The sequence below is a fragment of the Prionailurus bengalensis genome, chromosome D3, assembly GCF_016509475.1.
Source record: "Prionailurus bengalensis isolate Pbe53 chromosome D3, Fcat_Pben_1.1_paternal_pri, whole genome shotgun sequence".
Taxonomy (NCBI): Eukaryota; Metazoa; Chordata; class Mammalia; order Carnivora; family Felidae; genus Prionailurus; species Prionailurus bengalensis.
The window spans coordinates 32,221,948-32,236,433 of record NC_057356.1 but is presented as its reverse complement, the minus strand read 5'-3'; the positions used below and the strand labels follow the sequence as shown (position 1 = coordinate 32,236,433).

At 36.2% G+C, this 14,486-nt stretch overlaps 1 protein-coding gene across 1 annotated transcript in view; it reads right to left on the bottom strand.

The window, feature by feature from the left end:
• SPIRE1 (spire type actin nucleation factor 1) overlaps positions 1-14,486 on the bottom strand; it is a 205,540-nt gene that overhangs the window by 56,833 nt on the left and 134,221 nt on the right.

Below are 14,486 nucleotides of genomic sequence, written 5' to 3'. Positions count from 1 at the left end.
GTGTCTATTCATGTCTTTTGCCCATTTCTTCACTGGATTATTTGTTTTTTGGGTGTTGAGTTTGATAAGTTCTTTATAGATTTTGGATACTAACCCTTTATCTGATGTCATTTGCAAATATCGTCTCCCATTCTGTCGGTTGCCTTTTAGGTTTGCTGTTTCCTTCGTTGTGCAGAAGCTTTTAATTTTGATGAGGTCCCAATAGTTCATTTTTGCTTTTGTTTCCCTTGCCTCTGGAGACGTGTTGAGTTAAGAAGTTGCTGCGGCCAAGGTCAAAGAGATTTTTGCCTGCTTTCTACTCAAAGATTTTGATGGCTTCCTGTCTTACATTTAGGTCTTTCATCCATTTGAGTTTATTTTTGTGTATGGTGTAAGAAAGTGGTCCACTTTCATTCTTCTGCATGTTGCTGTCCAATTTTCCCAGCACCACTTGCTGAAGAGACAGTCTTTATTCCACTGGATATTCTTTCCTGCTTTGTCAAAGATTAGTTGGCCATATGTTTATGGGTCCATTTCTGGGTTCTCTATCCTGTTCCACTGATCTGAGTGTCTGTTTTGTGCCATGTGGTAGTTCTATTTTTAATTCTTCCAGGAACTGCCATACTTTTTTCCATATGGCTTTACCAATTTACATTCTACCACCAGTGTACAAAGTTCCCTTTTCTCCATATCCTCACCAACACTTGGTATGTTTTGCTTTTTAATAACAGCTATCCTAACAGGTATGAAGTGACATATCACCATGGTTTTGACTTTCATTTCCCCGATGACTAGTGGTTTTGAGTATCTTTTCATAAACCTGTTAGTAATTTATATATCTTCTTCAGAAAAATGTTTATTTAGGTCATTTGCACTTAAAATTTTTTTATTTATATTATTTATTTTATTGCTATTGAGTTGTATGAGTTCCTCATATGTTTTGGATATTGGCCTTTTAGCAGGTATGTTTGCCTAACCAAATTTCAAAAACATTTCCTTTTATTAAAGAAAAACATTGTAAAAAAGTATTGGGGGGCCTGGGTGGCTCAATCAGTTAAGCATCTGACCTCAGCTCAGGTCATGATCTCATGATTTATGGGTTTGAGCCCCACACAGGGGTCTGTGCTGACAGCTCACAGCCTGGAGCCTACTTCAGATTCTGTGTCTCCCTCCCTCTCTTGTACTCCCTTGCTTGTGCTCTGTCTCTCTCTCTCTAAAAAAAAATAAACATTAAAATAAAATAAAAAAAAGAAAAACAAGTATCTTCAACACTGATGCAAATCCCCCTATATATAAAGAGCAGTTAGAAATCAGTAAGAAAGACTAGCAGCACCTAGGTGGCTCAGCCAGTTAGGTGTCTGACTCTTGATTTCAGCTCAGGTCATGATCTCATCGTTTGTGTGGTTGAGCCCCATACTGGGCTCTGTGCTGACAGTGTGCGGAGCCTGCTTGGAATTCTGTCTCCCCTTCTCTCTGCCCTTCCTCCCACCATGTGCATTTGCATTCCCTCTCTTTCAAAATAAATACAGTAAATAAACTTAAAAAATTATATTAAATCGTACTAAAAATTGTTTCTGTTGTCACCCACTACAACCTCCTCTTTAGCAATGTTTTGGAAATGCAAAATATTCTTATAAATCAATTATATTTGTGTATCAATATTTATTTAAAGCAGCAGAAATCCAGTTTATGTTTTAACAGTTACATAATATTACTAGAGTTTCATAAAACATGTGGCCCGCCACATACTCCCTGCACCTCTAACACACATACTTGAAAGGGTAAGATAGTTTTCCTCAGAAACATGAGAAGCTACAATTTCATCATTAGGATTTCAAATATATCTCCAAATTTCTAATCACAAAGAGGTTTATGAGGGTTTTAGACAAGTTGACAGTATTCACCAAAGGCCTTAAAGATGTGTATATTCACTGATCCAATAATTCCATGGCTAGAATTTACACTAAGGAAATTAATATAGCTTTTTATATAATACTAAAAAATGGTAAATCTATATTATCACCTCATATTTGTCAGAATGGCTATTATCAAAAAGATAAGACATAACTGTTGGTAAGAATGTGGAGAAAAGGGAACACTTATGCACTGTTGGTGGGAATATAAATTGGTGCAGACACTATGGAAAACAGTGTGGAGGTTCCTCAAAAAAATTAAAAATAGAAATATCATATGATCTAGAAATTCCATTTCTGGGTATTTATCTGAAGGAAATGAAACACTAACTTGAAAAGGTATCTATACGCTGTGTTCACCGCAGCATTGTTTATAATACCAAGACATGGAAACAACCTAAGTGTCCACTGACAGATGAATGGATAAAACAAATGGGGCACTTGAGTGGTTCAGTTGGTTAAGCATCTGACTTTGGCTCAGGTCATGATCTCACAGTTTGTGGGTTTGAGCCCTGTGTTGGGCTCTGTGCTGACAGCTCAGAGCTTGGAGCCTGCTTTGGATTCTGTGTCTCCCTCTCTTTCTGACCCTGCCCCGCTCACACTCTGTGTGTGTCTCTCTCTCTCAAAAATAAATAAACATTAAAAAAAATTTAAAGACAAATATAAAACAACAATCATAAATCTATGTAAATAGACACAAAATGTATAAATTAGACATAATTTATGACAATAACAACATAAGGGGGGGAATGAGCTATAAAGGAGAAGAGTTTTTATACATTATTAAAACTAAGCTGGTATTACCTCAAACTTGATTGCTATAAAGGTAAGATATCAATTACAATCTCTAGGGAACTACCAAGAAAAAAAGAAAAAATACAGAAAAAAATGAGAAGAGAATCAAAATGGTATATAGGAAAAAAAAATCACAAAAAAAGGTGGCAATGAAGAAATTATAGGACAAATGAGATTTAAAACATAAAGAAAATAAATGTCAAAAGACAAATAATTTCTTCCTTATCAATAATTATCTGCAGTATAAAATGAATCAATTCTCCAACTGAAGAAATCAACAGAGTGGACAAAGAAAACATGATCTAATTTTGTGCTGTCTACAAGACTCAAATAAGATCCAAAGACATGTATAAGTTGAAAGTGAAAGCATGAAAAAAGATATTCCATGCAAATAGTAATCAAAGGAGAGATTGGGTGGTTTTATTAATATCAGACAAAATAGACTTTCAGACAAAAACTGTCACAAAAGACAAAGAGAGACATCATATATTGATAAAAGGGCCAATAAATCAAGAAAATATATTATAAATATAAACACACCTAAATATATGAATTAAAAATAGAAATAGTTCTATAATAATAGCTGGAGACTTCAATAATGGGTAGAACTAGAGAGGTCAGTAAGGAAAGAGAGAACCTGAACAACACTAATCTCCAACTAAACAAACCAACTAATAATATAGAACATTCTACCCAACAGTCTGCTTTTTCTTAAATGCACAAAGAACATTCTCCATGTTAGACCTCAAAACAACTCTCAACACATTTAAAAAGACTGAAATTATAAAAGCATCTTTTCTAATCACAAAGAAATGAAAGAAACCACTGGCAGAAGGAAAGCTGAAAACATTCACAACTATGTGAAATTTAAAAAACACACTGCTAACAACCAGGAGAAATTATGAGTCAAAGAAGAAATTATCAGTAGAATAATAAAATACCTTGAAATTAATGAAAATGAAAACACAATATACAAAAATTTATGAAATGCAGTGCTCAGAGGGACATTCATAGTTGTAAAGACCTATATTAAGAAAGAAGGAAGAAGAAATAATTCAAATCAATAACCTGACTTTACATTTTAAGGGTCTAAGAAACAAACAAGCTTGCATAAGGAAAGAAATGATAAAGATTAGAGAAGAAATAAATCAAGAAAGAAAAACAGACAAAATTAACAAAGCCAAAAGTTGTTTCATTCATTCAAAGATCAACAAAATTAATCAACAGACTGACCAATAAAAAAAGAGACAGGATTCATACAAATATCAGAAATGAAATCAAAGTAAGGACATTACTACAGATGTTACAGAAATACAAAGCATTACAAAAGAATAGTATGATAATTTTACATTAACAAATAAGATAATCTAGATGAGATGGACAAATATCTAGAAAGACACAAACTAACAAAACTGATTAAAAAGGAAGAATGTGAGGTAGGGAGGAAGAGAGAAAGAGAAAGAAAATCTGAACAGACTTCTAACAGGTAAAGAGATTGAGTAAGGAATCAAAAATCTCCCAACAAAGAAGAGCCCACGACCAGAAGACTCCACTGGTGAAGTCTACTCAAACATTTAAAAAAGAATTAACCCCAATCCTTCTCAAATTGTTCCAAACATTAGAAAAGGAGGTAACACTTCCTTAGTTATTCTGAGGCCAACACTACCCTGATACCAAGCCAGACATGGGCATCACAAGAATACTATGTATTAAATCCCTTCTGAATACGGATGCAAAACTCCCAACCAAATAGTAAGCTGACTCTAGCAGCATACTAAAAGTATTGTACATCATGGCCAACTGGGATTTGTCCCATAAATGCAAGGATGGTTCAATGCATAAAAATACACCAGGTAATACACCACCCATGTTAATGGAATGAATCAAAAGAACCCACATGATTGTCTTAATTAATACAGAAAAATGATTTAGCCTAATACCAACAACACATGATAAAAATACTCAACAAACTTGGAATGGAAGGAAACTTCCTCAGTCATTTGTGAAGGGGAGCCTGGGTGGCTCAGGTGGCTGAGTGTCTGACTTCAGCTCAGGTTATGATCTTGCTGTTCCAGATTTCGAGCCCTGTATCAGGCTCTGTGGTGACAGCTCAAAGCCTGTAGCCTGTTTCAGATTCTGTGTCTCCCCATCTCTCTTTCTCTGCCCCTCCCACTCATGCTCTGCCTCTGTCTCTCATAACATTTAAAAAAAAATTTTTAAGTAAACATTAAAAAAATGTTTTTAAGTCATTTGTGAAAATCCATAGCTAATATTATACTCAATGACGAAAAACTGAATGCCTTCCCCTTAACATCAGAAAGAAGATATGGATGCCTGCTTTTGCTAATTCCATTCAACAACTGATGTTTCTAGCCAGGATAATTAAAAGGCATCCAGAGGGGTAAGGAACAAGTGAAAGTATCTCTCTTCACAGATTACATGATCATGTATATAAAATAAAATATCCTAAAAAATCCATCGAAAAATTATTAGTGTTAATAAACTTGGCAAAATTGCAGAATATAAGAGAAACATATAAAAATCAGTTGTGTATGTACATATAATATGTATATGTATGTATAATGCATATACATTAGCAATGAATGATCCAGAAAAAATTAAGAAAACAATCCCATTCACAATGACATTGAAAACAATAAAATATTTAGGAACAAATTTAACCAATGAGGTGTAAGGCTTATATCCTGAAAACCATTAAACACTGCTGAAAGAAATAAAAGAAGACCTAAATAAATGGAAAGACATCCCATGTTTATGGATTGGAAGACTTAATATTGTTAAGATGACAATATAACCAAAAGTGATCTAGAGATTCGATATAATCTCTATCAAATTCTCAATGTATTTTTTTGCAGAAATAGAAAAGCCTATTTTAAAATTCACATGGAATCTCAAAGAATTCTGAATTACCAAAACAATCTTGAAAAAGAAAAACAAAGTTGAAGGACTCACTTTCAGATTTCCAAGCTTATCACAGAGCTATAATAATTAACTATATGTATTGTAATCATCCCACAGTGTGGGATAAACATAGGACAGTCATCATACATCAATGAAACAGAATTCAGAGTTCAGAAATAAACTCATACATTCAACTGATTTATGACAAAAGTCCCAAGACCATTAAATGGAGGTAAGAAAAGTCTCAACAAATGATGCTAAGACAAATGGGTATCAAAATGCAAAGAATGATGTCTGACCTTTACTTCACACTATGTGCAAAAAATTAACTTAAAATAGACTGAAGACCTACATATAAGAGCTAAAAGTATAAAAGTCTTAGAAGAAAACAGGGGTAAATCTTTATAGCCTTAGATTTGACAATATATTTTTAGAAATGACACCAAAAGCCTGAGCAATAGGAGAGAAAGAATAGATAAATTGAATTTTGGCAAAATTAAAACCTTTTCTGCTTCAAAATACACTATTAAGAGAGTAAAAAGACAAACTACAGAATGGGAGAAAATATTTGCAAATCATGTCTGTCAAGAGTCTAGTATCCAGAGTATATAAAGAATTTTTATCATTCAACAATAAAAATACAAACAACACAATTAAAAATTAGGCACAGGATCTGCATTGACTTTTCTCCAAAGAAGATATACAAAAGGCCCACAAGCACATGAAAACATAAAACATCATTAGTCATTAGGGAAATGCAAATCAAAATCACAGTGAGATTTCACCTCATACTTACTATGGTAGGCATAATTAAAAACAAAAATGGACAGTAACAAATGTTGGCAAGAATGTGGAGAAACTGAAACTCTCATACACTGCTGGTGGGAACATAAAATGGTGCAAGTGGTACAGAAATCAGTTTGGTGGTTCCACAGCAAGTTAAGCTTAGAATTATCATGATCCAGCCATTTCACTCTTAAGCATTTACCCAAAAGGACTGAAAACAAGTATTCAAACAAAACTTGTATATGACTGATCACAGCAGCACTATTCACAATAGTGAAAAGGTAGAAAGAACCCAAATGTCCATCACATGATGAATGGATAAACAAAATATGGTATATGCACACAATGGAATGTTATTCTACCATAAAAAAGAATAAAGTACTCTTACATGCTACAATGTGGATGAACCTAGAAAGCATTATTCTAAATGAAAGAAGCCAGACACAAAAGGTCACATATTATTTGATTCCATTTATATGAAATATCCAGAAATATCCAGAATATATGAAATATCCAGAATCAGGGCAGGGGAGATTAGGAGTGACTGCTTCATGGGTACAGGGTTTCCTCTGAGGTGATGAAATTATTTTCGAATGAGACAGAGGTGGAGGATGCACAAAACTGTGGATGTACTAAATGCCACTGAGCTATATATCCACTTTAAATACCTTAAATGAATGAATGAGTGAGTGAAAGAGAGGAGAAAAAAAACCAAAAACAAACAACCAGACTCTTTAAAAGCCTTTCATTTACCACAAAAGAATAATACCTTCCAAACCTGGATGCACAGTTATGTCTATTACATCCCATTATTTCCCAAATACATGATCTTGAGCCTTACCCAATGTTATATGTCTTAAAACATATTATAACCCAGCTGAAACCTGTGAAATCAGCATCTACAAGAGGAATCTATCCTATGTAATTCTTAGTATCAGACAAGTTTAACTACTATGTAGCACAATTATTTTTCTCTGATAAAAATAGATTGATTTAGTTATATTGTGGGTGACAGGTAAGACATTAGTTATAGATCAAATAGAAATGTTAATAATTTATTAAGCAGTATCAACATTTACTTATTTTAATCAATAATATGAATTTCTAAATAATTCCTTCAGGATAAGAGATTTTGAAAATCACCTGAGATTAATGTTGAGTACTCCCACTCAGAGAGGATATAGTTCAAATAAGTAGAAATTTTTGAAAAAGACAGCATTGTCCAATATTAGCAACAAAAATTATCTTGCATTGTTTGTAAAAGTGTAAACTGGTGTAAGTTTGGCAAAATGTATTAAAATTTTAAATGTGCACAATCCTTGATCTATCCATCTCACCAACAGAAATTTAAACCAAGGAGATAATTAGATGAGATGTTTGAGGATATTCATCATAGTACTAATTAAAACAACGAAAACTGGAAACAATCTAAAGGTCTATTAATAGAGGCTTGGGTAAATAATTCACAGTGCACATATACTAGAAAATACTGTGAAGTCATTTAAAAAAGAGAGACTGTCGGACATTTATTCCTCACAGGAATTACAGAATGAAAAGGGCTAAAAAACAGTACATGATTCTCTTTGTATAAACAATCATCCATCCATAAATATAGAAGAGTTTGGAAGGAGAGGTTCTTCAAGATGCTGAACGGTACAGATGGAAGATTTTCAGGAAATTTTTGCTTTTATTTATGTCTCCTAAAAATTTTTTCTACAATGACCATGTACATAGAAAAAAGACAAATGTGTTTTGTGGAAAATGTATGCGAAAGCATGGTGTATTGCAGCTGGGTTTAATTATAATCTGTTAAATACTGAAGACCTGACTGATGCATACACACTTACTGATGGCCTCTTATCCTTCTAAAGCATACCGTACCTGTTCCAACCATTTCATCTCACAGAATGCTCCTTGTTGCTGCCCATAAATTGGAACTCTATCTTCATGAGGCAGTGATGTCCCTGAGATGCTTTCTGCAGTGTATTTAATGGCATTTGATTTGTCTGCTAAGCTATAAGTTCTGCTGTGTTTTCACAGCAGTGCAAGTGCTCGGCTGTGATGAGTCAGACTCCTGCAGGTGCAGCTGGCTATGGAAGGAGCACACCCAGCAGTCACACATAACCCTTCAAGGAGAATGTGCACAACATTGCCAGAGATGGGCAGATGTACCTTTCTCAGTTTTACAGCATTAGCGAAGAACCCAGGCTTCTCTTCAGGAACAACACAGCTGCTTTTTGCTCATCACCTGGACCTGAACATATTTTCCAGCGTCCTATCATGTCTACTTGTGTGATTCCACGACCTTTTGAAAACTCAGCTGTCCCGTTAGGGTAACATCAATGTCTATTTGGTCAAATATTATTCATTCTTCCAATTCCAAGCCCAGAATAACCTTTCCTTGGAGCCTCCCTTAACATGTTCAGAAAGAGCTGGCTGTCTCTTCTATATCTTACCCTCAATCTTTCACTTATTGTATATTGGTCTCTCTAACCATACTGTGAGAATGGAACCATACATTCATCTTTAAATCACCAGTATGTGGCATAAAACCCTAAATAAAACTTTAATTAATTAAATTTTAAATAAAATTAATTCTTTGTAAAATGTATGGAAATACACCCATTCTGGAAAACTGTTTGACTATTTTTCATAGAACTAAATATGCCCTTACAATATGACCCAAACAGTTACACCATGGACATTTATCCCAGAAAAATGGAAACTTGTGCCTATATAAAAACCTGTACACAATTGATGATAGCAGCTTTATTCTTAGTATCTCCAAATCGGACACAATCCATATACCTTTTAATAGGTGAATGGTTAAGCCAACTATGGTATGTTCATATGATGGGATACCACTCAGCAATAAAAAAGAGTGAATGATTGATAGGCATGACAACTGGGACAGATCTCAAGGAATGAGTGCTGAGTAAAAAAAGCCAATCTCAAAAGGTTATAGTCTGTACTATTCCATTTATATAATATAATTGAAGCAACAAACTTAAGGACTCCACACAGGAGTCCTGTGGTGTTGGAACTGTTCTGTATCTGGTGATGGTAGTTACATAAATCTACAAATGTGACAAAATTTCACAGACACACACACACACGCACGTGGAGTTTAGGGTTATGATGTGACAGTGGAAGGACACAAAAAGTTGACAAGAAATAGAATAATACTACCAAAGCTAGGCCTTAGAAAGGTTAATCCAGTAGCAGTATCAAGTACTGGAGGGTCGGAGGGGACTGGAACAGAGGCAGGAAGGTGATGCAAAAGATACTATAGAAAGAATTAAGAATTCTAATTCTTACAATTAAGAATTCTAACAATTAACTGGATGTAAGGAGAGAAAAAAGTGTGTAAATTTATAGAAAAAGGTATTAACAGTGGTCATCTCTGCATTTTACGACTGCAGAGATTTCCAGTTTATAATTTTTTTGTATTTGCACTGATGAAGTTTTAAAAATTGTGATAATTACTTTTATATTCAGGAAAAGTCTATTTTCCTAAAAAATGTGAAGTAAATAATTTTAGTTATTGTAAAGCATTTGACTGACTAAAAGTCATTTTATTATTATTTTTTGATATGAAATTTATTGTCAAATTGGTTTCCATACAACACCCAGTGCTCATCCCAACAGGTGCCCTCCTCAATGTCCATCACCCACTTTCCCCTCCCTCCCATCTCCCATCAACCCTCAGTTTATTCTCAGTTTTTAAAAGTCTCTTATGGTTTGGCTCCCTCCCTCTCTAACTTTTTTTTTCTTCCTTCCCCTCCCCCATGGTCTTCTGTTAAGTTTCTCAGGATCCACATAAGAGTGAAAACATATGGTATATGTCTTTCTCTGTACGTAAAAGTCTTTTTAAAAGACAGCAACAAAGAAAAGATCTCAAACTGATAGTAAAAGATGTTAGCCCAGGTGAGCTGAAGAATGATGATCTTACATGAACACAAAAAGAAGAGCAAATGTGGGGACACAGAATATTGAGACCAGTCTTGGATATACTTGGTGTAAGAAATCCTGGAAGAGGTGCCCAAGAAAGTGTGAAATATATAAAGTACTCAAGGCAGCAGAGACTATTTAAGACAGTTGAGAACTGCAGTCACACAGATACTGAAGTATAGGTGATAACGAAAATTTTAAGTTTTAAGGGAGAAAATGTGGACCATGAAAGAACTCTATAGGAGCCAAATCTTGAGGAATGTTTGTGTTTAGGGCATGACAGAAGGCAAAGAAGAGAGTGCAGTGGTTGTCCCCAAGACAGGGTTGGGGATGGGGAGATGGGAGGTCCCACACACAAGGAAGGAAACAAAGCAGACTCCTCCTCTGACTGTCCCCACCTTCTTTCAGACCCTGCAACCCGACAAACTCCACCCCTAGCTTCTAATGCTCTACTTTCCCCTTCCCTACAACCTACAGCCTTTCCCAAGCATTATTACCAAACAAAACTTTCTTTAGCCCCAATGTGCCTTCCAGATGCTAGCTACCCTTAGATCTCTTCTTAAAAACTTCTTTAAGGGGCACCTGGGTGGCGCAGTCGGTTAAGCGTCCGACTTCAGCCAGGTCACAATCTCGCGGTCCGTGAGTTCGAGCCCCGCGTCAGGCTCTGGGCTGATGGCTCGGAGCCTGGAGTCTGTATCCGATTCTGTGTCTCCCTCTCTCTCTGCCCCTCCCCCGTTCATGCTCTGTCTCTCTCTGTCCCAAAAATAAATAAAAAACGTTGAAAAAAAAAATTTTTAAACTTCTTTAAAAAGGCACACTCAGACTGTTTCTGCTTCCTCATTTCCAACCTACAATCTGGTTTCTTTCTATTCCTTTACTTAATAAAGTTTACAAATCATGTCCATGTTGCTAAATTTGTTAAATATTTCTCAATGCTTAAATGGTCTGACCTGCCAGCAGCATTCTGCCTCCAGAAATGCTACCTCCCTTTTGCAGCTGTGACCCCATTTTTCCTATGTTTCTTCTCAGCTACACCTTTTCAATCTGTTTACCACCTTCCTCTGTTCTAATCTCTTACATGCTGAGGCTCCCTGGGATCTGTCCCAAAGCTGATCTCTCCTCTTACCTCTGCCCTCCCCTCTCCTCTTACCCCCACCCTCCTTGCCAACTCTAGCCCTCACGATTCTACATTCCATTCTATACTCCAATTATAGAGAATTTTTGTAGTTTTCTTATGTCAAATCCCATCACTTCTTGGTCTTTGTACATTTTTTTTTTTTTTTTGGGCATATAGCCTCTTACATTGAGCTTATCACACTGTATTGCCTAATTACCTGTGGCTCCCACCATACTTTAAACTTCCTGAGAACAAGGACTATATTACATCCTTTTTCCAGATTCTAAAATAGTGCCTGGAACATGAGAAGTGCCTAGTAAATAATTGTTAAATTAAAATAAAATTAAGAAATATACAACTGGTATATATTTTAAAATGTTTAAATGTACTTGTAACCAAAGAAATATAGATTTAAAAAATTTTTATTTTTTTATTTTTTTACTTTTAAAAAAAATTTTTTTTTTTTTGGCAACATTTATTTATTTTTGGGACAGAGAGAGACAGAGCATGAACGGGGGAGGGGCAGAGAGAGAGGGAGACACAGAATCAGAAACAGGCTCCAGGCTCTGAGCCATCAGCCCAGAGCCTGACGCGGGGCTCGAACTCACGGACGGCGAGATCATGACCTGGCTGAAGTCGGACGCTTAACCGACTGCGCCACCCACGTGCCCCTAAAAAAATTTTTTATGTTCATTTATTTTTGTGAGAAAGACAGAGTACAAGTGAGGGAGGGGCAGAGAGAGACAGATAAACAGAATCCGTAGCAGGCTCCAGGCTCTGAGCGCAAAGCCCGACATTGGCCTCGAGCTCACGAACCATGAGATCACGACTTGAGCTGACCATGAGATCATGACTTGAGCTGAAGTCGGATGCTTAACTGACTGAGCCACACAGGCGCCCTCAGAGAAATATAGGTTTTAAAAATAAAAGTATTTTCTCCCAGTCAAATTTGTCAACCCCAAATGATACCCACTTTAGTCAAGGATATGAAGAAATGGGCAAAACTACTGTGTTGTAAATAGTAATCATCATGATATAACTAAAGGGCAATTTGGCCACACGTGTGTAACACACAGCACAGGTTCTGACAGAATGGGGATGAAGATAGGCTTTGCCTTATAACTAGTTGTCTGAAGAGCACCTTTAAACTTCAGTTGCCTCATTCCTAAAAGAAATCAGATTTACTAAGAAGTAAATCAACATAATATAGCTGCAATATTGCAGCTTATTAAAATTAATTAACAAAGAGCTCAAACAGCTACCTAAATGTTTTTTTTAGAGTTTGTTTATCTATCTATCTATCTATCTATCTATCTATCTATCTATCTATGTAATCTCTACACCCAATGTGGGGTTTGAACCCAGAGATCAAGAGTCGCATGCTCTTGGGGCGCCTGGTTGGCTCACACAGGTGAGCATCTGAATCTTGACTTTGGCTCAGGTCATGATCTCATGGGTTCGTGGGTTCAAGCTCCGCATTGGGCTCCACAATGGCAGTGCAGAACTTGCTTGGGATTCTCTCTTTCCTCTCTTTGCCCTCCCCCTCATTCTCAAAATAAATAATAAATAAATTTAAAAAAAAAGTTGCATGCTCTTTCGACTGAGCCAGCCAGGTGCCCTTACTTAAATCTATTTTAAAACTAAGTGATGTGCTTCGTAAGAATCTTCCACATAAAATAACTCTGATTAAATTTTCTAAAAAATGGGGATATAATTCATTAATTCATCTCCTATCTACAATTCATTAATTCATTCCACAACTATTTGTTGGGCACAGTATTTAGCACCTGGCTGTGTGTCAGGCACATGCTCTAGTTAGGGGATATAACAGCGAAAGAACTAAGTTCCTGTGGTAAGAGAGATAGCGAATCTGAAAATACATGACACTGTGAGCTACTGACACATGTGGGTAGGGGGGCAAACGCTTCTCTAATCAGGGGACATTTGAGCAGAGACCTAAAATGTGCTAAGGAAAGCTACATAGATGTGTGGGAAAAGAGAGTGCCAGGGAAAGGGGCAGCAAAGGTTCTGCTGCAGGAGCACTTGACAGCAGAGACCAGCATGGCTAAGGAGGAGAAATCAACCAGGAAAGGTGGTAGGAGGTGATGTCTGAAAGGTAAGCTGTACCAGACTCTGCAGAGCTTTGTAGGCCAAGGTAAGGATGTGGCGTTTGTTCCAAGTGTGATGGAGAACCATGGGAAGTTCTGAGCAGGAAAATGGTATCATCATATTTTTACCTGAAGAGGCTTACTCTGGCTGTTTTTGGGAAAAATTGACTAAGAGGGGCAAGAGTGAAAATAGGAAGGCTACTTAGAGGTCACTGTAATGTATGATTGAGAGACAGTGGCAGTCATATTCAGGACATATTTCAGAGGTAGTACTACTGTCAGGATTCCAATTCTAAGAACCTAACTCAAAGATTTCACTATTGCTATTCAAAAACATTTATATATGCAAGGATACACAACATAGGCTGCCACAACTTAATACAAGTTGATCGACTTAATAAACTCTGGTATAGCCATAAAGCTAGAAGGGAGGTAGTCATTTAGATGTGATGATGTTGAACACATAATGACATGGAAAAATGTTCATACTATGTATGTTAAGTGAAAATAACTGGTTACAAAACAAAGTATTCAATATTAATCCATTTTGTCTAAATAAAATGGATAGAGAAAAGAAGGTTATAATACAAGCATGTTAGCAAAACACCTCTCGGGACTATGAAATCACACATTTGCAACTTTTCTTCTTTGAGCTTACTGTATTTTTCAAATTTTCTGTAATAATTATGTATTACTTCTATGGGAAGAAATGATTTTTAAAATACTGAGAACAGGGGCGCCTGGGTGGCTCAGACAATTAAGCGTCCGACTTCAGCTCAGGTCATGATCTCACGGTTCATGAGTTTGAGCCCCGCATCGGGCTCTGTGCTGCCAGCTCAGAGCCTGAAGCCTGCTTCAGATTCTGTCTCCCTCTCTCTCTGCCCTTCCCCCGCTCGTACTCTGTCTCCGTATCAA